The 25,321-nt window shown below is 41.8% G+C and overlaps 18 non-coding genes across 18 annotated transcripts; all 18 read right to left on the bottom strand.

The window, feature by feature from the left end:
• Window positions 1-1,072: 1,072 nt before the first annotated feature.
• trnay-gua (transfer RNA tyrosine (anticodon GUA)) lies at window positions 1,073-1,159 on the bottom strand. The gene is given in 2 exon segments: window positions 1,073-1,108; window positions 1,123-1,159. It is a non-coding gene; the product is annotated as a tRNA-Tyr (tRNA).
• A 106-nt stretch (window positions 1,160-1,265) lies between these two features.
• On the bottom strand, window positions 1,266-1,338 carry trnar-acg (transfer RNA arginine (anticodon ACG)). Its single transcript has one exon. It is a non-coding gene; the product is annotated as a tRNA-Arg (tRNA).
• A 1,267-nt stretch (window positions 1,339-2,605) lies between these two features.
• trnar-acg (transfer RNA arginine (anticodon ACG)) lies at window positions 2,606-2,678 on the bottom strand. Its single transcript has one exon. It is a non-coding gene; the product is annotated as a tRNA-Arg (tRNA).
• A 1,079-nt stretch (window positions 2,679-3,757) lies between these two features.
• Window positions 3,758-3,844, bottom strand: trnay-gua (transfer RNA tyrosine (anticodon GUA)). The gene is given in 2 exon segments: window positions 3,758-3,793; window positions 3,808-3,844. It is a non-coding gene; the product is annotated as a tRNA-Tyr (tRNA).
• A 105-nt stretch (window positions 3,845-3,949) lies between these two features.
• On the bottom strand, window positions 3,950-4,022 carry trnar-acg (transfer RNA arginine (anticodon ACG)). Its single transcript has one exon. It is a non-coding gene; the product is annotated as a tRNA-Arg (tRNA).
• A 1,079-nt stretch (window positions 4,023-5,101) lies between these two features.
• On the bottom strand, window positions 5,102-5,188 carry trnay-gua (transfer RNA tyrosine (anticodon GUA)). The gene is given in 2 exon segments: window positions 5,102-5,137; window positions 5,152-5,188. It is a non-coding gene; the product is annotated as a tRNA-Tyr (tRNA).
• A 106-nt stretch (window positions 5,189-5,294) lies between these two features.
• On the bottom strand, window positions 5,295-5,367 carry trnar-acg (transfer RNA arginine (anticodon ACG)). Its single transcript has one exon. It is a non-coding gene; the product is annotated as a tRNA-Arg (tRNA).
• Window positions 5,368-6,445: 1,078 nt separating this feature from the next.
• On the bottom strand, window positions 6,446-6,532 carry trnay-gua (transfer RNA tyrosine (anticodon GUA)). The gene is given in 2 exon segments: window positions 6,446-6,481; window positions 6,496-6,532. It is a non-coding gene; the product is annotated as a tRNA-Tyr (tRNA).
• A 104-nt stretch (window positions 6,533-6,636) lies between these two features.
• On the bottom strand, window positions 6,637-6,709 carry trnar-acg (transfer RNA arginine (anticodon ACG)). The gene has a single exon. It is a non-coding gene; the product is annotated as a tRNA-Arg (tRNA).
• Window positions 6,710-7,977: 1,268 nt separating this feature from the next.
• trnar-acg (transfer RNA arginine (anticodon ACG)) lies at window positions 7,978-8,050 on the bottom strand. The gene has a single exon. It is a non-coding gene; the product is annotated as a tRNA-Arg (tRNA).
• Window positions 8,051-9,319: 1,269 nt separating this feature from the next.
• Window positions 9,320-9,392, bottom strand: trnar-acg (transfer RNA arginine (anticodon ACG)). The gene has a single exon. It is a non-coding gene; the product is annotated as a tRNA-Arg (tRNA).
• A 1,079-nt stretch (window positions 9,393-10,471) lies between these two features.
• On the bottom strand, window positions 10,472-10,558 carry trnay-gua (transfer RNA tyrosine (anticodon GUA)). Its single transcript is given in 2 exon segments — window positions 10,472-10,507; window positions 10,522-10,558. It is a non-coding gene; the product is annotated as a tRNA-Tyr (tRNA).
• Window positions 10,559-10,664: 106 nt separating this feature from the next.
• On the bottom strand, window positions 10,665-10,737 carry trnar-acg (transfer RNA arginine (anticodon ACG)). Its single transcript has one exon. It is a non-coding gene; the product is annotated as a tRNA-Arg (tRNA).
• An 815-nt stretch (window positions 10,738-11,552) lies between these two features.
• Window positions 11,553-11,639, bottom strand: trnay-gua (transfer RNA tyrosine (anticodon GUA)). Its single transcript is given in 2 exon segments — window positions 11,553-11,588; window positions 11,603-11,639. It is a non-coding gene; the product is annotated as a tRNA-Tyr (tRNA).
• A 106-nt stretch (window positions 11,640-11,745) lies between these two features.
• trnar-acg (transfer RNA arginine (anticodon ACG)) lies at window positions 11,746-11,818 on the bottom strand. The gene has a single exon. It is a non-coding gene; the product is annotated as a tRNA-Arg (tRNA).
• Window positions 11,819-12,894: 1,076 nt separating this feature from the next.
• trnay-gua (transfer RNA tyrosine (anticodon GUA)) lies at window positions 12,895-12,981 on the bottom strand. The gene is given in 2 exon segments: window positions 12,895-12,930; window positions 12,945-12,981. It is a non-coding gene; the product is annotated as a tRNA-Tyr (tRNA).
• A 106-nt stretch (window positions 12,982-13,087) lies between these two features.
• trnar-acg (transfer RNA arginine (anticodon ACG)) lies at window positions 13,088-13,160 on the bottom strand. Its single transcript has one exon. It is a non-coding gene; the product is annotated as a tRNA-Arg (tRNA).
• An 813-nt stretch (window positions 13,161-13,973) lies between these two features.
• On the bottom strand, window positions 13,974-14,060 carry trnay-gua (transfer RNA tyrosine (anticodon GUA)). The gene is given in 2 exon segments: window positions 13,974-14,009; window positions 14,024-14,060. It is a non-coding gene; the product is annotated as a tRNA-Tyr (tRNA).
• Window positions 14,061-25,321: the final 11,261 nt, after the last annotated feature.

Below are 25,321 nucleotides of genomic sequence, written 5' to 3'. Positions count from 1 at the left end.
CCTTTGGTTTCAGAGCCTGTTAACTAGCAGCTTCCTCAACGGCAGCGTTCAAATTGATGTGGTATGCTAGAAAAGTTCTAGTTTCCTAGTGATCATAAATAAGTAATTAAATAAAACACAAACAACACAGCGTGGAAAGAATGCTAACTCCTCTTTTCAGTGCTCAGGGTCTCAAGCAAAAGTGCAACCAGTGCATTTACTTGGAAAGTAGCAAATGTGACAGCACAATAGTAGTCACAAAGTTCCAGTAAGATCACAAAGGAAAAAGTTGTCAGAAGTTGTCACAACATTTGCAGCCAATCACTGTGCGAGATTATTTAAAACTTCTTAACAATTACAACATCTGAACGATCGTATTTCAGGGAATGTCGGAGGGCAGATTGCCGCTTTCACCGCTGGGGGCAGTCTGTGTCAATTCAGTGTCCAATCTGAGCTGAAAGTTTACAACATTTGACAATGACACAATCACACTCTTGAAAGTGTCAATGACCCTCAGGGAGAGTGTCAGAGGGCAATAGAGTTCACAACTTACTGTACGACAAGCAACAGTTTATTTGCTGTCAGACTCAGCTAAGTAAAAGTTTGTTCATCAAGTTATTACACTACTACAAGATGTAATTACGCATATTTTTATCAGATAGTTGAACATCATCACCGCTATTTTTAAACACTATTAAAATTTATGTAGTTTTGTGTAAGAGTTTAATCTAGGACATCCAAAAATAGTCTTCCAATCCTAAAAAGACACACAAAGCCATGTTTGGGACGGATTGGATATAGCGTCTAAAATAGTTTTCCAGCACAGGAGTTTGGCCATCAAGTGAGGTTAACAGGCCAACTCCTTGACAGCAGAAGTGGCATGAAAATGAAGCTTCCTGTTCGACAAGATTTGCAAGGCGTCCTTGGCTGCTCTGAAAGGCAGGCATGTACCTTGCCCTGCCTGGTGGTCTTGTGGTTAGGAGTTGGTGCTCTCACTGTTACAGCCTGGGTTTGATTACCGGTCAGAAAATGTAATTTTGTCGGAGTTTGAAGGGCAAGGCGAGTATTGCCTCCAAGAGATAAAAAAACATCTTCCTTCGAGCCGGAATTGAACCAGTGACCTAAGGATGGCTACTATATCACCTACAGTCCTCCGCTCTACCAACTGAGCTATCGAAGGGATGGTTCTGTGGTGTGAGTGTTCCTAAATTGCAGAGCTACTGTTCCAGGTGAACACAGAATTGAAATGCCATGAGAGTCATGGAGTTAAAAAATGAGAACTTATATGAGCCAGCCAGGAGTCGAACCTGGAATCTTCTGATCCGTAGTCAGACACGTTATCCATTGCGCCACTGGCCCGTTGTCCTTTGGTTTCAGAGCCTGTTAACTAGCAGCTTCCTCAACGGCAGCGTTCAAATTGATGTGGTATGCTAGAAAAGTTCTAGTTTCCTAGTGATCATAAATAAGTAATTAAATAAAACACAAACAACACAGCGTGGAAAGAATGCTAACTCCTCTTTTCAGTGCTCAGGTTCTCAAGCAAAAGTGCAACCAGTGCATTTACTTGGAAAGTAGCAAATGTGACAGCACAATAGTAGTCACAAAGTTCCAGTAAGATCACAAAGGAAAAAGTTGTCAGAAGTTGTCACAACATTTGCAGCCAATCACTGTGCGAGATTATTTAAAACTTCTTAACAATTACAACATCTGAACGATCAGTATTTCAGGGAATGTCGGAGGGCAGATTGCCGCTCACCGCTGGGGGCAGTCTGTGTCAATTCAGTGTCCAATCTGAGCTGAAAGTTTACAACATTTGACAATGACACAATCACACTCTTGAAAGTGTCAATGACCCTCAGGGAGAGTGTCAGAGGGCAATAGAGTTCACAACTTACTGTACGACAAGCAACAGTTTATTTGCTGTCAGACTCAGCGAAGTAAAAGTTTGTTCATCAAGTTATTACACTACTACAAGATGTAATTACGCATATTTTTATCAGATAGTTGAACATCATCACCGCTATTTTTAAACACTATTAAAATTTATGTAGTTTTGTGTAAGAGTTTAATCTAGGACATCCAAAAATAGTCTTCCAATCCTAAAAAGACACACAAAGCCATGTTTGGGACGGATTGGATATCGCGCCTAAAATATTTTTCCAGCACAGGAGTTTGGCCATCAAGTGAGGTTAACAGGCCAACTCCTTGACAGCAGAAGTGGCATGAAAATGAAGCTTCCTGTTCGACAAGATTTGCAAGGCGTCCTTGGCTGCTCTGAAAGGCAGGCATGTACCTTGCCCTCCCTGGTGGTCTTGTGGTTAGGAGTTGGTGCTCTCACTGTTACAGCCTGGGTTTGATTACCGGTCAGAAAATGTAATTTTGTCGGAGTTTGAAGGGCAAGGCGAGTATTGCCTCCAAGAGATAAAAAACATCTTCCTTCGAGCCGAATTGAACCAGCGACCTAAGGATGGCTACTATATCACCTACAGTCCTCCGCTCTACCAACTGAGCTATCGAAGGGATGGTTCTGTGGTGTGAGTGTTCCTAAATTGCAGAGCTACTGTTCCAGGTGAACACAGAATTGAAATGCCATGAGAGTCATGGAGTTAAAAAATGAGAACTTATACGAGCCAGCCAGGAGTCGAACCTGGAATCTTCTGATCCGTAGTCAGACACGTTATCCATTGCGCCACTGGCCCGTTGCCCTTTGGTTTCAGAGCCTGTTAACTAGCAGCTTCCTCAACGGCAGCGTTCAAATTGATGTGGTATGCTAGAAAAGTTCTAGTTTCCTAGTGATCATAAATAAGTAATTAAATAAAACACAAACAACACAGCGTGGAAAGAATGCTAACTCCTCTTTTCAGTGCTCAGGGTCTCAAGCAAAAGTGCAACCAGTGCATTTACTTGGAAAGTAGCAAATGTGACAGCACAATAGTAGTCACAAAGTTCCAGTAAGATCACAAAGGAAAAAGTTGTCAGAAGTTGTCACAACATTTGCAGCCAATCACTGTGCGAGATTATTTAAAACTTCTTAACAATTACAACATCTGAACGATCAGTATTTCAGGGAATGTCGGAGGGCAGATTGCCGCTTTCACCGCTGGGGGCAGTCTGTGTCAATTCAGTGTCCAATCTGAGCTGAAAGTTTACAACATTTGACAATGACACAATCACACTCTTGGAAAGTGTCAATGACCCTCAGGGAGAGTGTCAGAGGGCAATAGAGTTCACAACTTACTGTACGACAAGCAACAGTTTATTTGCTGTCAGACTCAGCGAAGTAAAAGTTTGTTCATCAAGTTATTACACTACTACAAGATGTAATTACGCATATTTTTATCAGATAGTTGAACATCATCACCGCTATTTTTAAACACTATTAAAATTTATGTAGTTTTGTGTAAGAGTTTAATCTAGGACATCCAAAAATAGTCTTCCAATCCTAAAAAGACACACAAAGCCATGTTTGGGACGGATTGGATATCGCGCCTAAAATAGTTTTTCCAGCACAGGAGTTTGGCCATCAAGTGAGGTTAACAGGCCAACTCCTTGACAGCAGAAGTGGCATGAAAATGAAGCTTCCTGTTCGACAAGATTTGCAAGGCGTCCTTGGCTGCTCTGAAAGGCAGGCATGTACCTTGCCCTCCCTGGTGGTCTTGTGGTTAGGAGTTGGTGCTCTCACTGTTACAGCCTGGGTTTGATTACCGGTCAGAAAATGTAATTTTGTCGGAGTTTGAAGGGCAAGGCGAGTATTGCCTCCAAGAGATAAAAAACATCTTCCTTCGAGCCGGAATTGAACCAGCGACCTAAGGATGGCTACTATATCACCTACAGTCCTCCGCTCTACCAACTGAGCTATCGAAGGGATGGTTCTGTGGTGTGAGTGTTCCTAAATTGCAGAGCTACTGTTCCAGGTGAACACAGAATTGAAATGCCATGAGAGTCATGGAGTTAAAAAAGAGAACTTATACGAGCCAGCCAGGAGTCGAACCTGGAATCTTCTGATCCGTAGTCAGACACGTTATCCATTGCGCCACTGGCCCGTTGCCCTTTGGTTTCAGAGCCTGTTAACTAGCAGCTTCCTCAACGGCAGCGTTCAAATTGATGTGGTATGCTAGAAAAGTTCTAGTTTCCTAGTGATCATAAATAAGTAATTAAATAAAACACAAACAACACAGCGTGGAAAGAATGCTAACTCCTCTTTTCAGTGCTCAGGGTCTCAAGCAAAAGTGCAACCAGTGCATTTACTTGGAAAGTAGCAAATGTGACAGCACAATAGTAGTCACAAAGTTCCAGTAAGATCACAAAGGAAAAAGTTGTCAGAAGTTGTCACAACATTTGCAGCCAATCACTGTGCGAGATTATTTAAAACTTCTTAACAATTACAACATCTGAACGATCAGTATTTCAGGGAATGTCGGAGGGCAGATTGCCGCTTTCACCGCTGGGGGCAGTCTGTGTCAATTCAGTGTCCAATCTGAGCTGAAAGTTTACAACATTTGACAATGACACAATCACACTCTTGGAAAGTGTCAATGACCCTCAGGGAGAGTGTCAGAGGGCAATAGAGTTCACAACTTACTGTACGACAAGCAACAGTTTATTTGCTGTCAGACTCAGCGAAGTAAAAGTTTGTTCATCAAGTTATTACACTACTACAAGATGTAATTACGCATATTTTTATCAGATAGTTGAACATCATCACCGCTATTTTTAAACACTATTAAAATTTATGTAGTTTTGTGTAAGAGTTTAATCTAGGACATCCAAAAATAGTCTTCCAATCCTAAAAAGACACACAAAGCCATGTTTGGGACGGATTGGATATCGCGCCTAAAATATTTTTCCAGCACAGGAGTTTGGCCATCAAGTGAGGTTAACAGGCCAACTCCTTGACAGCAGAAGTGGCATGAAAATGAAGCTTCCTGTTCGACAAGATTTGCAAGGCGTCCTTGGCTGCTCTGAAAGGCAGGCATGTACCTTGCCCTCCCTGGTGGTCTTGTGGTTAGGAGTTGGTGCTCTCACTGTTACAGCCTGGGTTCGATTACCGGTCAGAAAATGTAATTTTGTCGGAGTTTGAAGGGCAAGGCGAGTATTGCCTCCAAGAGATAAAAAAACATCTTCCTTCGAGCCGGAATTGAACCAGCGACCTAAGGATGGCTACTATATCACCTACAGTCCTCCGCTCTACCAACTGAGCTATCGAAGGGATGATTCTGTGGTGTGAGTGTTCCTAAATTGCAGAGCTACTGTTCCAGGTGAACACAGAATTGAAATGCCATGAGAGTCATGGAGTTAAAAAATGAGAACTTATACGAGCCAGCCAGGAGTCGAACCTGGAATCTTCTGATCCGTAGTCAGACACGTTATCCATTGCGCCACTGGCCCGTTGCCCTTTGGTTTCAGAGCCTGTTAACTAGCAGCTTCCTCAACGGCAGCGTTCAAATTGATGTGGTATGCTAGAAAAGTTCTAGTTTCCTAGTGATCATAAATAAGTAATTAAATAAAACACAAACAACACAGCGTGGAAAGAATGCTAACTCCTCTTTTCAGTGCTCAGGGTCTCAAGCAAAAGTGCAACCAGTGCATTTACTTGGAAAGTAGCAAATGTGACAGCACAATAGTAGTCACAAAGTTCCAGTAAGATCACAAAGGAAAAAGTTGTCAGAAGTTGTCACAACATTTGCAGCCAATCACTGTGCGAGATTATTTAAAACTTCTTAACAATTACAACATCTGAACGATCAGTATTTCAGGGAATGTCGGAGGGCAGATTGCCGCTTTCACCGCTGGGGGCAGTCTGTGTCAATTCAGTGTCCAATCTGAGCTGAAAGTTTACAACATTTGACAATGACACAATCACACTCTTGGAAAGTGTCAATGACCCTCAGGGAGAGTGTCAGAGGGCAATAGAGTTCACAACTTACTGTACGACAAGCAACAGTTTATTTGCTGTCAGACTCAGCGAAGTAAAAGTTTGTTCATCAAGTTATTACACTACTACAAGATGTAATTACGCATATTTTTATCAGATAGTTGAACATCATCACCGCTATTTTTAAACACTATTAAAATTTATGTAGTTTTGTGTAAGAGTTTAATCTAGGACATCCAAAAATAGTCTTCCAATCCTAAAAAGACACACAAAGCCATGTTTGGGACGGATTGGATATCGCGCCTAAAATATTTTTCCAGCACAGGAGTTTGGCCATCAAGTGAGGTTAACAGGCCAACTCCTTGACAGCAGAAGTGGCATGAAAATGAAGCTTCCTGTTCGACAAGATTTGCAAGGCGTCCTTGGCTGCTCTGAAAGGCAGGCATGTACCTTGCCCTCCCTGGTGGTCTTGTGGTTAGGAGTTGGTGCTCTCACTGTTACAGCCTGGGTTCGATTACCGGTCAGAAAATGTAATTTTGTCGGAGTTTGAAGGGCAAGGCGAGTATTGCCTCCAAGAGATAAAAAACATCTTCCTTCGAGCCGGAATTGAACCAGCGACCTAAGGATGGCTACTATATCACCTACAGTCCTCCGCTCTACCAACTGAGCTATCGAAGGGATGATCTGTGGTGTGAGTGTTCCTAAATTGCAGAGCTACCATTCCAGGTGAACACAGAATTGAAATGCCATGAGAGTCATGGAGTTAAAAATGAGAACTTATACGAGCCAGCCAGGAGTCGAACCTGGAATCTTCTGATCCGTAGTCAGACACGTTATCCATTGCGCCACTGGCCCGTTGCCCTTTGGTTTCAGAGCCTGTTAACTAGCAGCTTCCTCAACGGCAGCGTTCAAATTGATGTGGTATGCTAGAAAAGTTCTAGTTTCCTAGTGATCATAAATAAGTAATTAAATAAAACACAAACAACACAGCGTGGAAAGAATGCTAACTCCTCTTTTCAGTGCTCAGGGTCTCAAGCAAAAGTGCAACCAGTGCATTTACTTGGAAAGTAGCAAATGTGACAGCACAATAGTAGTCACAAAGTTCCAGTAAGATCACAAAGGAAAAAGTTGTCAGAAGTTGTCACAACATTTGCAGCCAATCACTGTGCGAGATTATTTAAAACTTCTTAACAATTACAACATCTGAACGATCGTATTTCAGGGAATGTCGGAGGGCAGATTGCCGCTTTTCACCGCTGGGGGCAGTCTGTGTCAATTCAGTGTCCAATCTGAGCTGAAAGTTTACAACATTTGACAATGACACAATCACACTCTTGGAAAGTGTCAATGACCCTCAGGGAGAGTGTCAGAGGGCAATAGAGTTCACAACTTACTGTACGACAAGCAACAGTTTATTTGCTGTCAGACTCAGCGAAGTAAAAGTTTGTTCATCAAGTTATTACACTACTACAAGATGTAATTACGCATATTTTTATCAGATAGTTGAACATCATCACCGCTATTTTTAAACACTATTAAAATTTATGTAGTTTTGTGTAAGAGTTTAATCTAGGACATCCAAAAAAAGTCTTCCAATCCTAAAAAGACACACAAAGCCATGTTTGGGACGGATTGGATATCGCGTCTAAAATAGTTTTCCAGCACAGGAGTTTGGCCATCAAGTGAGGTTAACAGGCCAACTCCTTGACAGCAGAAGTGGCATGAAAATGAAGCTTCCTGTTCGACAAGATTTGCAAGGCGTCCTTGGCTGCTCTGAAAGGCAGGCATGTACCTTGCCCTCCCTGGTGGTCTTGTGGTTAGGAGTTGGTGCTCTCACTGTTACAGCCTGGGTTTGATTACCGGTCAGAAAATGTAATTTTGTCGGAGTTTGAAGGGCAAGGCGAGTATTGCCTCCAAGAGATAAAAAACGTCTTCCTTCGAGCCGAATTGAACCAGCGACCTAAGGATGGCTACTATATCACCTACAGTCCTCCGCTCTACCAACTGAGCTATCGAAGGGATGGTTCTGTGGTGTGAGTGTTCCTAAATTGCAGAGCTACTGTTCCAGGTGAACACAGAATTGAAATGCCATGAGAGTCATGGAGTTAAAAAGAGAACTTATACGAGCCAGCCAGGAGTCGAACCTGGAATCTTCTGATCCGTAGTCAGACACGTTATCCATTGCGCCACTGGCCCGTTGCCCTTTGGTTTCAGAGCCTGTTAACTAGCAGCTTCCTCAACGGCAGCGTTCAAATTGATGTGGTATGCTAGAAAAGTTCTAGTTTCCTAGTGATCATAAATAAGTAATTAAATAAAACACAAACAACACAGCGTGGAAAGAATGCTAACTCCTCTTTTCAGTGCTCAGGGTCTCAAGCAAAAGTGCAACCAGTGCATTTACTTGGAAAGTAGCAAATGTGACAGCACAATAGTAGTCACAAAGTTCCAGTAAGATCACAAAGGAAAAAGTTGTCAGAAGTTGTCACAACATTTGCAGCCAATCACTGTGCGAGATTATTTAAAACTTCTTAACAATTACAACATCTGAACGATCAGTATTTCAGGGAATGTCGGAGGGCAGATTGCCGCTTTCACCGCTGAGGGCAGTCTGTGTCAATTCAGTGTCCAATCTGAGCTGAAAGTTTACAACATTTGACAATGACACAATCACACTCTTGGAAAGTGTCAATGACCCTCAGGGAGAGTGTCAGAGGGCAATAGAGTTCACAACTTACTGTACGACAAGCAACAGTTTATTTGCTGTCAGACTCAGCGAAGTAAAAGTTTGTTCATCAAGTTATTACACTACTACAAGATGTAATTACGCATATTTTTATCAGATAGTTGAACATCATCACCGCTATTTTTAAACACTATTAAAATTTATGTAGTTTTGTGTAAGAGTTTAATCTAGGACATCCAAAAATAGTCTTCCAATCCTAAAAAGACACACAAAGCCATGTTTGGGACGGATTGGATATCGCGCCTAAAATATTTTTCCAGCACAGGAGTTTGGCCATCAAGTGAGGTTAACAGGCCAACTCCTTGACAGCAGAAGTGGCATGAAAATGAAGCTTCCTGTTCGACAAGATTTGCAAGGCGTCCTTGGCTGCTCTGAAAGGCAGGCATGTACCTTGCCCTCCCTGGTGGTCTTGTGGTTAGGAGTTGGTGCTCTCACTGTTACAGCCTGGGTTTGATTACCGGTCAGAAAATGTAATTTTGTCGGAGTTTGAAGGGCAAGGCGAGTATTGCCTCCAAGAGATAAAAAACATCTTCCTTCGAGCCGAATTGAACCAGCGACCTAAGGATGGCTACTATATCACCTACAGTCCTCCGCTCTACCAACTGAGCTATCGAAGGGATGGTTCTGTGGTGTGAGTGTTCCTAAATTGCAGAGCTACTGTTCCAGGTGAACACAGAATTGAAATGCCATGAGAGTCATGGAGTTAAAAAAGAGAACTTATACGAGCCAGCCAGGAGTCGAACCTGGAATCTTCTGATCCGTAGTCAGACACGTTATCCATTGCGCCACTGGCCCGTTGCCCTTTGGTTTCAGAGCCTGTTAACTAGCAGCTTCCTCAACGGCAGCGTTCAAATTGATGTGGTATGCTAGAAAAGTTCTAGTTTCCTAGTGATCATAAATAAGTAATTAAATAAAACACAAACAACACAGCGTGGAAAGAATGCTAACTCCTCTTTTCAGTGCTCAGGGTCTCAAGCAAAAGTGCAACCAGTGCATTTACTTGGAAAGTAGCAAATGTGACAGCACAATAGTAGTCACAAAGTTCCAGTAAGATCACAAAGGAAAAAGTTGTCAGAAGTTGTCACAACATTTGCAGCCAATCACTGTGCGAGATTATTTAAAACTTCTTAACAATTACAACATCTGAACGATCAGTATTTCAGGGAATGTCGGAGGGCAGATTGCCGCTTTCACCGCTGGGGGCAGTCTGTGTCAATTCAGTGTCCAATCTGAGCTGAAAGTTTACAACATTTGACAATGACACAATCACACTCTTGGAAAGTGTCAATGACCCTCAGGGAGAGTGTCAGAGGGCAATAGAGTTCACAACTTACTGTACGACAAGCAACAGTTTATTTGCTGTCAGACTCAGCTAAGTAAAAGTTTGTTCATCAAGTTATTACACTACTACAAGATGTAATTACGCATATTTTTATCAGATAGTTGAACATCATCACCGCTATTTTTAAACACTATTAAAATTTATGTAGTTTTGTGTAAGAGTTTAATCTAGGACATCCAAAAATAGTCTTCCAATCCTAAAAAGACACACAAAGCCATGTTTGGGACGGATTGGATATCGCGCCTAAAATAGTTTTTCCAGCACAGGAGTTTGGCCATCAAGTGAGGTTAACAGGCCAACTCCTTGACAGCAGAAGTGGCATGAAAATGAAGCTTCCTGTTCGACAAGATTTGCAAGGCGTCCTTGGCTGCTCTGAAAGGCAGGCATGTACCTTGCCCTCCCTGGTGGTCTTGTGGTTAGGAGTTGGTGCTCTCACTGTTACAGCCTGGGTTCGATTACCGGTCAGAAAATGTAATTTTGTCGGAGTTTGAAGGGCAAGGCGAGTATTGCCTCCAAGAGATAAAAAACATCTTCCTTCGAGCCGGAATTGAACCAGCGACCTAAGGATGGCTACTATATCACCTACAGTCCTCCGCTCTACCAACTGAGCTATCGAAGGGATGATTCTGTGGTGTGAGTGTTCCTAAATTGCAGAGCTACTGTTCCAGGTGAACACAGAATTGAAATGCCATGAGAGTCATGGAGTTAAAAAATGAGAACTTATACGAGCCAGCCAGGAGTCGAACCTGGAATCTTCTGACCCGTAGTCAGACACGTTATCCATTACGCCACTGGCCCGTTGCCCTTTGGTTTCAGAGCCTGTTAACTAGCAGCTTCCTCAACGTGCGAGATTCTTTAAAACTTCTTAACATTTACAACATTTGAACGATCAGAGTACAGGGAATGTCGGAGGGCAGATTGCCGCTTTTCACCGCTGGGGGCAGTCTGTGTCAATTCAGTGTCCAATCTGAGCTGAAAGTTTACAACATTTGACAATGACACAATCACACTCTTGGAAAGTGTCAATGACCCTCAGGGAGAGTGTCAGAGGGCAATAGAGTTCACAACTTACTGTACGACAAGCAACAGTTTATTTGCTGTCAGACTCAGCTGAAGTAAAAGTTTGTTCATCAAGTTATTACACTACTACAAGATGTAATTACGCATATTTTTATCAGATAGTTGAACATCATCACCGCTATTTTTAAACACTATTAAAATTTATGTAGTTTTGTGTAAGAGTTTAATCTAGGACATCCAAAAAAGTCTTCCAATCCTAAAAAGACACACAAAGCCATGTTTGGGACCGGATTGGATATCGCGTCTAAAATAGTTTTCCAGCACAGGAGTTTGGCCATCAAGTGAGGTTAACAGGCCAACTCCTTGACAGCAGAAGTGGCATGAAAATGAAGCTTCCTGTTCGACAAGATTTGCAAGGCGTCCTTGGCTGCTCTGAAAGGCAGGCATGTACCTTGCCCTCCCTGGTGGTCTTGTGGTTAGGAGTTGGTGCTCTCACTGTTACAGCCTGGGTTTGATTACCGGTCAGAAAATGTAATTTTGTCGGAGTTTGAAGGGCAAGGCGAGTATTGCCTCCAAGAGATAAAAAAACGTCTTCCTTCGAGCCGGAATTGAACCAGCGACCTAAGGATGGCTACTATATCACCTACAGTCCTCCGCTCTACCAACTGAGCTATCGAAGGGATGGTTCTGTGGTGTGAGTGTTCCTAAATTGCAGAGCTACTGTTCCAGGTGAACACAGAATTGAAATGCCATGAGAGTCATGGAGTTAAAAAAAGAGAACTTATACGAGCCAGCCAGGAGTCGAACCTGGAATCTTCTGATCCGTAGTCAGACACGTTATCCATTGCGCCACTGGCCCGTTGCCCTTTGGTTTCAGAGCCTGTTAACTAGCAGCTTCCTCAACGGCAGCGTTCAAATTGATGTGGTATGCTAGAAAAGTTCTAGTTTCCTAGTGATCATAAATAAGTAATTAAATAAAACACAAACAACACAGCGTGGAAAGAATGCTAACTCCTCTTTTCAGTGCTCAGGGTCTCAAGCAAAAGTGCAACCAGTGCATTTACTTGAAAGTAGCAAATGTGACAGCACAATAGTAGTCACAAAGTTCCAGTAAGATCACAAAGGAAAAAGTTGTCAGAAGTTGTCACAACATTTGCAGCCAATCACTGTGCGAGATTATTTAAAACTTCTTAACAATTACAACATCTGAACGATCGTATTTCAGGGAATGTCGGAGGGCAGATTGCCGCTTTCACCGCTGGGGGCAGTCTGTGTCAATTCAGTGTCCAATCTGAGCTGAAAGTTTACAACATTTGACAATGACACAATCACACTCTTGGAAAGTGTCAATGACCCTCAGGGAGAGTGTCAGAGGGCAATAGAGTTCACAACTTACTGTACGACAAGCAACAGTTTATTTGCTGTCAGACTCAGCGAAGTAAAAGTTTGTTCATCAAGTTATTACACTACTACAAGATGTAATTACGCATATTTTTATCAGATAGTTGAACATCATCACCGCTATTTTTAAACACTATTAAAATTTATGTAGTTTTGTGTAAGAGTTTAATCTAGGACATCCAAAAAAAGTCTTCCAATCCTAAAAAGACACACAAAGCCATGTTTGGGACGGATTGGATATCGCGTCTAAAATAGTTTTCCAGCACAGGAGTTTGGCCATCAAGTGAGGTTAACAGGCCAACTCCTTGACAGCAGAAGTGGCAAGAACATGAAGCTTCCTGTTCGACAAGATTTGCAAGGCGTCCTTGGCTGCTCTGAAAGGCAGGCATGTACCTTGCCCTCCCTGGTGGTCTTGTGGTTAGGAGTTGGTGCTCTCACTGTTACAGCCTGGGTTCGATTACCGGTCAGAAAATGTAATTTTGTCGGAGTTTGAAGGGCAAGGCGAGTATTGCCTCCAAGAGATAAAAAACGTCTTCCTTCGAGCCAGAATTGAACCAGCGACCTAAGGATGGCTACTACATCACCTACAGTCCTCCGCTCTACCAACTGAGCTATCGAAGGGATGATTCTGTGGTGTGAGTGTTCCTAAATTGCAGAGCTACTGTTCCAGGTGAACACAGAATTGCAATGCCATGAGAGTCATGGAGTTAAAAAAAGAGAACTTATATGAGCCAGCCAGGAGTCGAACCTGGAATCTTCTGATCCGTAGTCAGACACGTTATCCATTGCGCCACTGGCCCGTTGCCCTTTGGTTTCAGAGCCTGTTAACTAGCAGCTTCCTCAACGTGCGAGATTCTTTAAAACTTCTTAACATTTACAACATTTGAACGATCAGAGTACAGGGAATGTCGGAGGGCAGATTGCCGCTTTTCACCGCTGGGGGCAGTCTGTGTCAATTCAGTGTCCAATCTGAGCTGAAAGTTTACAACATTTGACAATGACACAATCACACTCTTGGAAAGTGTCAATGACCCTCAGGGAGAGTGTCAGAGGGCAATAGAGTTCACAACTTACTGTACGACAAGCAACAGTTTATTTGCTGTCAGACTCAGCGAAGTAAAAGTTTGTTCATCAAGTTATTACACTACTACAAGATGTAATTACGCATATTTTTATCAGATAGTTGAACATCATCACCGCTATTTTTAAACACTATTAAAATTTATGTAGTTTTGTGTAAGAGTTTAATCTAGGACATCCAAAAAAATTCTTCCAATCCTAAAAAGACACACAAAGCCATGTTTGGGACGGATTGGATATCGCGTCTAAAATAGTTTTCCAGCACAGGAGTTTGGCCATCAAGTGAGGTTAACAGGCCAACTCCTTGACAGCAGAAGTGGCATGAAAATGAAGCTTCCTGTTCGACAAGATTTGCAAGGCGTCCTTGGCTGCTCTGAAAGGCAGGCATGTACCTTGCCCTCCCTGGTGGTCTTGTGGTTAGGAGTTGGTGCTCTCACTGTTACAGCCTGGGTTCGATTACCGGTCAGAAAATGTAATTTTGTCGGAGTTTGAAGGGCAAGGCGAGTATTGCCTCCAAGAGATAAAAAACGTCTTCCTTCGAGCCAGAATTGAACCAGCGACCTAAGGATGGCTACTACATCACCTACAGTCCTCCGCTCTACCAACTGAGCTATCGAAGGGATGATTCTGTGGTGTGAGTGTTCCTAAATTGCAGAGCTACTGTTCCAGGTGAACACAGAATTGCAATGCCATGAGAGTCATGGAGTTAAAAAAAGAGAACTTATATGAGCCAGCCAGGAGTCGAACCTGGAATCTTCTGATCCGTAGTCAGACACGTTATCCATTGCGCCACTTGCCTGTTGCTCTTTGGTTTCAGAGCCTGTTAACTAGCACCTTCCTCAACGGCAGCGTTCAAATTGATGTGGTATGCTAGAAAAGTTCTAGTTTCCTAGTGATCATAAATAAGTAATTAAATAAAACTCAAACAACTCAGCGTGGAAAGAATGCTAACTCCTTCTCTTTTCAGTGCTCAGGGTCTCAAAAGTAGCAAATGTGACAGCACAATAGTAGTCACAAAGTTCCAGTAAGATCACAAAGGAAAAAGTTGTCACAACATTTGCAGCCAATCACTGTGCGAGATTCTTTAAAACTTCTTAACATTTACAACATTTGAACGATCATATTTCAAAGAATGTCAGAGGGCAGGTTGCCGCTTTTCACTGCTGGGGGCAGTCTGTGTCAATTCAGTGTCCAATCTGAGCTGAAAGTTTACAACATTTGACAATGACACAATCACACTCTTGGCAAGTGTCAATGACCCTCAGGGAGAGTGTCAGAGGGCAATAGAGTTCACAACTTACTGTACGACAAGCAACAGTTTATTTGCTGTCAGACTCAGCGAAGTAAAAGTTTGTTCATCAAGTTATTACACTACTACAAGATGTAATTACGCATATTTTTATCAGATAGTTGAACATCATCACCGCTATTTTTAAACACTATTAAAATGTATGTAGTTTTGTGTAAGAGTTTAATTTAGGACATCCAAAAAAAGTCTTCCAATCCTAAAAAGACACACAAAGCCATGTTTGGGACGGATATGAAGCTTCCTGTTCGATGAGATTTGCAAGGTGTCCTTGGCTTCTCTGAAAGGCAGGCATGTACCTATCTGGGACAGATTGGATATCGCGTCTAAATAAGTTTGGCCATCAAGTGAGGTTAACAGGCCAACTCCTTGACAGCAGAAGTGGCATGAACATGAAGCTATTGCAAGGCATCCTTGGCTGCTCTGAAGGGCAGGCATGTACCTTGCCCTCCCTGGTGATCTTGTGGTTAGGAGTTGGTGCTCTTTCTGTTACAGCCTGGGTTCGATTACCGGTCAGAGAATGTATTTTTGTCGGTCCAAAGCTGGCCTCTTTGACAAAAGTTCAAGCTACTGTGAGTTTGAAGAGCAAGGCAAGTAGTGCCTCCAAGAGATAAAAAACATGTTCTTTCGAGCCGGTATTTAACCATCTACCTAAGGGTGACCAATACATAGCCTACAGTCCTACGCTCTACCACCTGAGCTATCGAAGAGAGGGTCCTATGGTGTTAGTGTTCCTAATTTGTATAGCTACTGGTTCCAGGTGAACACTTAATTTAAATGCCATGAAAGTAAATAAAAGAGAACTAGCCAGCCAGGAGTCAAACCTAGAATCTTCTGGTCCTTAGTCAGACATGTTATCAATTGTGCCACTTGCCCATTGTCGCAGAGCTTGTCGTACAAAAACTGAACATTTGCCAGTAGTATACCTATGGGTAGGGGGGGTCGATTTGCGCGACATCTTACTCTGACGAGAATGCGGGCTCTTTTTCCCCTTTTCCTTCTGCGTTTCTGCGGCCGAGGAAGTTAAAGACTGGCGGTGAGGCGAGCCGCTCTCACCTCGAGCCAGAACGGAAATAAACGAGCGTGCTGGGGGGTGGGTGGTTCGTGGGGATTTACCCAGCAATACTGAGCTCGCTGCACTCCCCAAATCACCAGCCCCAATTTACATTTTATCCAAAGCAACTTCCAGTGGACCCTGCAACCTGGATCAACCTGGAGTTAAGGACACAATGGTGGTGGCTTTGGGGTTTGAACCAGCGACCTTCTGATTAAAAGTTACATGCTTCAGCCCACTACGCCACCACCACCACTTCACTAAGGACCCAATCCCATAGGAAGGAGGTGCGGGGGACGGCTGAAGTGGCTTTATCTCGGAGGAAAGAAAACCGAGACCGCAACGTTGCCCTGGTTATGTTCTCGCGCTGAGAACATGAATCATTCATATAATGCTGCCTGTGTGTGATCGCAGCCCAGACACGCGAGGCAGCTCTTATGACCCTCAGAAGCGGAGAGATATCTGCCGCATCCAGGAACTACACAAAGGCAGAAGGACATCTTTAAAAAGACATGTCTTTAAAAAGGCGTTCAACGGCAATGTGTATACTCTTTTTGAGAAAAGATACTCTTTAACTCTTTAAGGACACATTGTCAAAGCGCCCAGGGGCAAAGCTGCACTGCCGTGCAGAGAAGGAGAAATGATATGTGCCATAGATCCAACCGCAATGCTCTACAGAGGTGAGTGGAACAGTAGTGATCTCAGCTCGCTGATCGCACAACCGCTTGGCTCAGAAGAAGAAATCTGAATGTACAGAGGCATGATTCCCTCCCTTTATACCCGTATATCTGAGGAAGGGACATGCAAATTCTATCTGCCAGATTCTCATTGCCCTCTTCTCAAGTTCAGAGGTAACCGAGTCCTTTAAGAAAGTCTCCTAGTGTTGCTTCACTCGACACAACGTCAAAGTGAGCGACAGATAGGGAACATTATTATTATATCCCTATACACTACAGTAATATGTAGGCTAATAGTAATACAGTATATTTCTGCAATAATTGAGCATGCAGAATTGCATCTATTTTGAAGGAAGCCTAGTTATTTTATCAAGCCTTTTATTTTGAATGAAGTGTTGTTTCTGTGTGTTACCAGTAGAGGTGACAGTGGTGTTTTGAGCTCCTTCCATACATGGAGAAATGCTCTCATCTCTTACTCACTCCACACAACCCCGGTGCCATGGTGTTACTTTAGATTTGTTACACACTTGTTATGGCCAAATACATTTGGAATTAGGCAAATTTGCAACAGGTAAATGCGTAGCACTTTAAAATAACCTGGTCAGCGCACATTAGCGACGTGCAAGAACTGAACTCAGAGCACAACTGTTCTGTATAAAACATACATACAAACCACACATACAAGACTCCTAAACATCTGCAGTTCTGTATTTCAGCGCATGCTCGAAAGAGAAAAACTGATTGGATAGTAGTGAACTTCTTAAGAGAGCGTGATTGTGTAGGTAAGGTAAAAACGGACTAGGAAAGAGCTTGTGATTTGGTCTGTCATCCGTAGACACACCTATAATGAAAATGAACAACAATCTGCAACTTTACTTTTCTGACCCCTTCTGTTTCTTAGCTCACTAATATCACAGACAAATATGCTTGATTAACCGTGAGAGGTAGAAATCGTGATTAAAATAAGATTAATTGTGGAGCCCTAACATGCAATATGATTCAGTCAGTATAGTTCAAATTGACAACATCTGTTACAACAATCATTTTATGTGCAGTAGTGGATTTCGCATGGGTGACGTTCAGTCTACGAGAGGGTTAAAGGCCGATTGCGGAGGATGGTGCGAGAGAGAGAGATAATTTACGGGCGTGTCCGTCATGTGTGTTCGTCAAGTTTCGCCTGGGTTTCAGCGCCAGTGTAATGCAGTTCAATGGAAAGGAGGAGGCGAGAACCAGCTTGACAATATAAATAATAGTTTAATGAAGAAATAAATAAAAAGACACAAACACACACACATGATGGTCAGCTTCCCATAAACGATCTCTGTCTCTCGCATAACCATCCGCAATCGGCCTTTAACCCTCTCAGAGTCTTAATTTTCCTGATAAGGGGCCGGGTGTGTAACATCACGACCCAGCCCCGCCCTCCGCCCTGTCACAATATAGTACCATATTTTCCGGAAATACAGTTGCACCAGGTCAAAATTGCAAAATTTTGGAATAAAAAACACATATAAGTTGTGACGCTGTATAAGGTTGGGTTGGGTACTCCTGGAACTCCTAGGACCCGGGAGCAGCTGCCTGACTTCCATTCACCAGTTTAGATGTCAAAAGCGCTCTGAGAAGATTACTGTACCTCAAAATCTATACAGTGTCTCACAGTATTTTTGGACTTGTTTTAAATGGGAGAATATACTTTAAGTAATCATGTGTAACAGTTTCTCATATTCTTTTTATGTTTCATGAAAGAAATGCAACAAATAAGCCACATCTGTTTTTAACATATGTAACTCTATGCTGTAAACAAATAAACAGCTTTTAGCCTGTGAGTAAAACAATATACCTGTTGTATCCTATTCATTAATGTTAGCGACTGTGGACATTTCTGATATTTGCAACCATCTTTCCAAAGTATCAGGTTCAGACCAGACGAGCAGACCCGAAGGTCTGCTGTCTCTTATCACTGATGATTTCATCTGTTTTGGTGTGCGTGTGTTTGACCAGCTGACATCAGTTATGTATATATTATATAAGTTGTAGGACCTTGCAGATAGTGACATTTTTTTGAATTTATGCCCCGGAAAATACGGTTTGCCTGGCAGTGTCTGGCGTGTAATCAGCATTTTTCAACTTTAAACGAACAACTTCAGCATTAAGCCTCATCATAGCTGAGAGACACAACAGACTGATTGATTACAGAACTCAAGGTACACCACTTACCGGAGATTGCACATTGGATACATACTGTTTAAAATGGTGGAGGACATTGCGTTTTCTATAGGGAATGACTCTTGCGCACCGGCTTCCATGAAATAGAGGAATCCCCCCGCTTGGATGGCTATTTTTCCACTGTGAAAGCTGACCTTCCGAAAGCTGACAGCATCTCTGCTTGGTTGTGGCAAAAGGTGATTGCATACGCTCCGTCTCTCTCTCTCTCTCTCTCTCTCTCTCTCTCTCACTCACACACACACACACTGCCATCCATCCTTGTGTATCCAATAACTTGTTTGAAACAACTATTTCTGAAGTGACATTTTTGAATTACTAACTACGGCTTGGATGCATCATTTGTTTTGAACCAGCATCTGCAGAATCACAGCAGTGCTGATGTAGGGCTATATTGCACTCTTGCTCGTGTGATATTGCTTAAATATATGTATATATATATATATATATATATATATATATATATATATATATATATATATATATATATATATATATATATATATATATATATATATATATATATATATATATATATATATATATATAGATGTAAAATGTAAAGTTGTCATGAAACGGTTGTTGTGACGACTTCTGTATTGTGACATATTTCTTAGTGAAATAGCTTATCAAACAAGAACTTTTTTTTAGGGTGGGGACTTTTTTTATACATTGGTTGTTGATTGGATTGTGAAAAGTAGGCATTGCATTTAGTGGAGGCAGATGTGAAAGTGAGTTTGCAGTAGACACAAACACACACCTTTTCCATCATCCTACTTGCGCCAGAGCCGGTTATCCACAATCTGGATCAGACGCCTCATAGTTTCAAAACTGAAACTCTTTTAGTGGCTCACAGACTGAGTATTTCTAAACAAAAGAGAAGTCAAATAACAACAGTAAAACACTCTTTCGCCTGCCTTCAGTGTGGAAAGAGTTTTAAAGGTAAAGAAAAACTTACTAGGCAGATGAGAATTCACACTGGAGAAAAGCCTTTTACCTGCCATCAGTGTGGTAAGAGTTTCAGAGATGCTAGTAATCTAAAGAAACAACTGTCTGTGCACTCTCAATCAGTGCGGAAAAACATTTTCTAAAGCATCAATCTTAAGAACGCATTGGAAAATTCATCCAACTAGTAAGCCTTAACTTTGCTTAAATTTTGGAAAAAGGTTTTCATTTGTGCAGACTTTTAAAGACTTTAAAGACATTTGAAGAGTTTCATTACTTCAGGAAACCTGAAAAAACTTGAGAGAGTGCATACTGAAGAGGGACCGTACCACTGCACTTCATGTGTAAAGACTTTCAGCCACTCTGACTCATAGAAAAAATCATTGTCCAGGGTTGATTGGTATCAAATATAACACCTAAGTTCTTCGCTGTTGAAGATGATGTAACAGTACATCCATCTAGAGTCAAATTATAGTTTAGTGGCTTATTTTTAGAGTTTTTTGGTCCAATAATTAGAACCTCTGTTTTGTCAGAATTGAGTAGAAGGACATTTCTGGCCATCCAATCTTTTATTTCATTGATACACTCTGCTAATTTTGAGTATTGTGAAATCTCATCAGGTTTTGAAGAAATATAAAGTTGTGTATCGTCAGCATAGCAGTGGAAACTTATTCCACGATTGCTAATAATATCTCCCTGGGGAAGCATATACATGGAGAAAAGCAGAGGCCCTAAAACTGATCCCTGTGGCACTCCATATTTTACTTTTGTTTGGTTTGACAATTCCTCATTTACATAGACAAAGTAGTAGCGGTCTGCTAAATATGACCTAAACCATGCTAATGCAACTCCACAAATTCCAACATAATTCTCCAGCCTATTCAAGAGAATGTCGTGATCTATCGTGTCGAATGCAGCACTAAGATCTAAAAGCACTAGAAGAGAAATGCAGCCGCGATCAGATGATAAGAGCAAGTCATTTGTAACTCTGATAAGTGCAGTCTCTGTACTGTGATGAGGCCTAAATCATGATTGAAATTCTCATATATACTATTTCTCTGTAGAAATGAACATATTTTGGGAGGATACTACCTTTTCTAGTATTTTTGACATAAACGGGAGATTTGAAATCGGTCTATAATTAGCAAGTTCTCCAGGATCAAGTTGTGGCTTCTTAATAAGCGGTTTGATAATTGCCATTTTAAAGTTTCTTGGGACATGTCCTAAGCAGAGCGAGGAGTTAATGATATTAAGAAGAGGTTCTGATATTACAGGAGATACCTCTTTTAAGAGCTTAGTTGGTATAGGATCTAACAAACAAGTTGTGGCTTTTGATGTTTCGATAATTTTTGTTAGCTCTTCTTGACCTATGATAGTGAAGGATTGAAGTTGCACATGAGGAAAATTATTCGACACTGTTTTCTGAGGTGTAATGACAGATGATTGCATAATTCCAATTTTATTTCTGATTATTTCAATTTTATCTGTAAAGAAATTCATGAAGTCATTACTCTTGTGCTGTGACGTAATATCTGGTTCGGTTGAGGCTTTATTCCTAACCAATTTAGCCACAGTACTGAATAAACATATAGGATTGTTGTGGTTATTTTCTATGAGTTTACTAAAATATGCTGACCTGGCAGCTTTGAGTGCGTGTTTGTAGCTACAGACACTATCCTTCCATGCACCCTGAAATACTTCTAATTTTGTATTTTTCCACATGCGCTCCATTTTCCGAGCTGCTCTCTTGAGAGCATGAGTGTGATCATTGTACCATGGTGCAGGGCTTATTTCTTACATTTTCTTTAATCGAAGTGGGGCGACAACATCAAGGGTGCTAGAGAAGACTGCATTTACATTTTTTGTTATTTCATCAAGTTCGTCTGGGCTTTGGGGTTTATTGAGTATATGATATAGATCTGGAAGAGTATTAGTGAAGCTATCTTTAGTGGTCGAAAGAATAGCTCTACCTGAATGATAGCGTGGTGTAGATTGAGTAACATTAGCTGATTGCAGCATGCAAGAGACAAGGTAATGATCCGAGATGTCATCGCTCTGCTGCAGAATTTCTATATTATCAACATCAACTCCATATGAAAGAATTAAATCTAGCGTATGATTATGGCGATGAGTTGGTCCTGTTACATTTTGTCTGACTCCAAGAGAGTTGAGAATATCGATAAATGCTAATCCCAATGTATCATTTTCATTATCTATGTGAATGTTGAAGTCACCAACAATTAAGGCTCTATCTACAGTAACTACAAGATCTGATAAAAAAACTTGCAAATTCACTAAGGAAATCTGAATAAGGCCCGGGTGATCTATACACTGTAGCAAGGGTAAAGGACGACAGATTTTTTATTTATATTTATATTTGACGGTGTCACATTAAGCATTATTAGTTCAAAAGACTTACATTTATATCCTGTCCTCTGAGTAACACCAAAAACTTCACTGTAAATTGTAGCAACACCTCCTCCTCGACCCTTCAGACGAGGCTCATGTTTATAACAATAACCTGGGGGAGTAGATTCATTTAAACTAATATATTCATCCGGTTTAAGCCAGGTTTCAGTCAAACAGAGCGCATCCAATCTATGATCTGTAATCATTTCATTGACAATTAGTTACAACTTTGGTAGAAAGAGATCTAATGTTTAGTAGCCCTATTTTTATATGATGTGTATTTTTAATTTGTTTGTTTTGTTCAAGTTTGACCTTAATCAAATTTTTTCTAAATGATTTAGTGAGGGTATTGCGTTTCGTAGTTCGTGTAACAGACACAGTCTCTATGAGATATCTAGGTGATACGGTCTCTGTGTTGTAGTTTATGTGACCTGTGTGACGTCTCAAGGCAGCTAGCAGACGTTCGGATTAACCAGTTTGTCTACTTCCTGACCTGGGCCCCATTTTGTCAGTTAATATCATTATTAAGTCTATGAGCCAAATTACTAGAGAGGAGAGCGGCACCTTCCCTGGAGGGATGGAGTCTGTCTCCGTTTAGCAGGTCAGGTCTACCCCAAAAACTTTTCCAATTGTCTATAAATCCTATTTTATTCTGCAGACACCACTCAGACATCCAGCCATTCAGTGACACTAATCTACTATAAACCTCGTCACCACAACAAGCAGGGAGGGGACCAGAGCATATTACAGTGTCTGACATAGTTTTTGCAAATTTGCACACCTCTTTAACATTATCTTTAGTGATCTCTGACTGGCGAAGCCGGACATCGTTAGTGCTGACATGGATAACAATTTTAGAAAATCTACGTTTAGCATTAGCCAGCACTTGTAAATTTGATTTGATGTCAGACGCTCTGGCCCCCGAAATGCAATTAACAATAGTGGCTGGAGTCTCTATTTCCACGTTCCTTACAATAGAATCACCGATAACAAGGGCTCTTTCAATATGATTCTCAGTGGGTGTATCATTGAGTGGGGAGAATTGATTGGAAACCCTAACAGGAACGGGAGAGTGGTGTCTCTTTGCTGAACGAGTATGCCGCCGAGACGTCACTCAAATGCCCTGCTGCAGGGGCTCTATAGCCGGAACCAAAGTGTGTGTGTTGCTCTCTGTACTGCCCGCATCCGAAACAGTATCTACCGGCTTCTCTTTCTCACTGACCTCTACTAGCGTTCGGATGCGAGTCTCTAACTCATTAACCTTCTCCGTCAGCCTGACTAATTCCTTACATTTATCACAAGTGAATCCCTCACTGCTGATGGAGGAGGCTATTTTAAACATGTGACATGCAATGCAGGAACAAATAACATGAGCCGATGCCATGACTTACCGCAAATTGTTTGTTGTTCCTGAGCGTTGAGGGTTTTGAGATTGATTTGAATCCCTCACAAAATGGTTTGTTGTTGGTGGTGGTTGTTCTGATAAGCGGTGCTTTGAGATCGATGCAATAATCTGTGTACCGCAGAGGAGAAAAAACGGGTGCGTGCTGAAAAAATGCACGCAGTTTAATCGCAATAAAAATAGAATGCGGATGCAGGTGGAATATGCGCTCAGTTGAATCCCGATAAGAGAATAATACGGGAAGACCCGATGCGTGCTTAAAAATGGCAGATGTTTAAGGATTAAAGGCTACAAACACAGACTCTAGCTAGGTGTCAGCAGCAACCGGTAAAATACACGCTGATGAAACAGGAGAAAAAGCGGAAGAATCTGAAACGCGGTAAAATGACAAAGGATATAACTATGAACGATGACTATAACGTTGAACGTATGAAAATAAGCAGTGTTAAGCAGGCCACAAACAAACTCTCATGCAGCGTGCATGCGTGCTGTGCTGTCAGCAACAGGAAGTCCAATGACGTCAGCAACAGGAAGCAAACGTCTAGGTTATGTATGGAACCTCCGTTCCCTGATGGAGGGAACGAGACGTTGTGTCTTCCCGGCCACGTCACTGAGCCGAACCGCTGTAGTGGCCAGAACCATCAGAAAAATCCTGAATGAACTCTAGTATTTGCCTCGCCTTTGTACCTGTATGTCCGGGGGCGGGGTATGCAAATACTGACGGCCAACTTCTCATTGGCCTTTTTTCAATGGATCAGAGGTATATTCGGTGCTCAAGAGAGACCCCTAGTGTCGCTTCTCTGACACAACGTCTCGTTCCCTCCATCAGGGAAAGGAGGTTACATCCGTAACCTAGACGATATTAAACTAGGTGTGTAAGTAGTATATTCTATGGAAAGCAGATAAACTTTTTTTTTAAATAGATAAGTGGAGGACTTTCCACCATTAGATAAAAACTAGCGGGCCTAGGAAATAATGGTGGCGAGCGGAAAGAATGTAAAGTGTGGGCCCATTGGTCAGAGATTGTGGACTTGAGAGATTACTGGGTCCAAGAGAGATAATTAAAGGGTATATAACTGAGAACTTGGAACTGTGTATTCAGAACAGACAGCTGGCCTTCTCGAGTTTATTGGTTGCTCAATAAACTTCAACTTTGTCATTTGGAAAGATTTTCCACAACATGGTCGGCTCCAATTCGCTTATTTGCCCGTGCTTGTTGAGCAGGTTCTGGAGTATGCAATTCTTGGCACACTAAAGATCTATAAATCACATCTCTTCTCCGATAGATGTAATCCTTAGCAATGGTGGGTACTGTATTCCGAACCAGACCCCATCACATCCACGCAACTCCTAAGCTCTTTAATGGATGCTTGTTGATTTACACTGCCAGGATGTAGTCAGGATACATGCAAATTCTGCGAAGCTTGCAGTAATGTAGTAATGGTATTTAACTACAAAGGCCCTATGGTGGTTGATTGACCTCTGTTTGTTTGCGGTATTGTGTGCAGTAGGCCCGATCAAGGATAAGGGTTTTCTCAAGCATTAGCACCTCGCATAGCATGTCAGCAATAAACGGTCTGATGTTTGAACGATCTCTCAACCCTCATTTACTCCACTGGTATGAATGCTGTAATCTCTTGATCTCATTTCCAAGGGAAAGTTGCACCAACCAAATTACAACTTAGCCTAGTTGTGGCGTAAATAGGCACTGTCACATTTTACTCACTACTAAATTTTAATGTTGCACCATTAAACGTCGGTAGGACGTAATCCTACATATGAGCAAATATTTTAGGGAACCTTCCAACCAGGAGTAACAATTGGAATAAAAAAATTTGATTGATTTAATGATGTTAATGAGTTCA

Source organism: Xyrauchen texanus, chromosome 6 (assembly GCF_025860055.1).
Source record: "Xyrauchen texanus isolate HMW12.3.18 chromosome 6, RBS_HiC_50CHRs, whole genome shotgun sequence".
NCBI lineage: Eukaryota > Metazoa > Chordata > Actinopteri > Cypriniformes > Catostomidae > Xyrauchen > Xyrauchen texanus.
The sequence above is the reverse complement of the archived record's forward strand: the minus strand, read 5'-3'. Positions and strand labels throughout refer to the sequence as shown.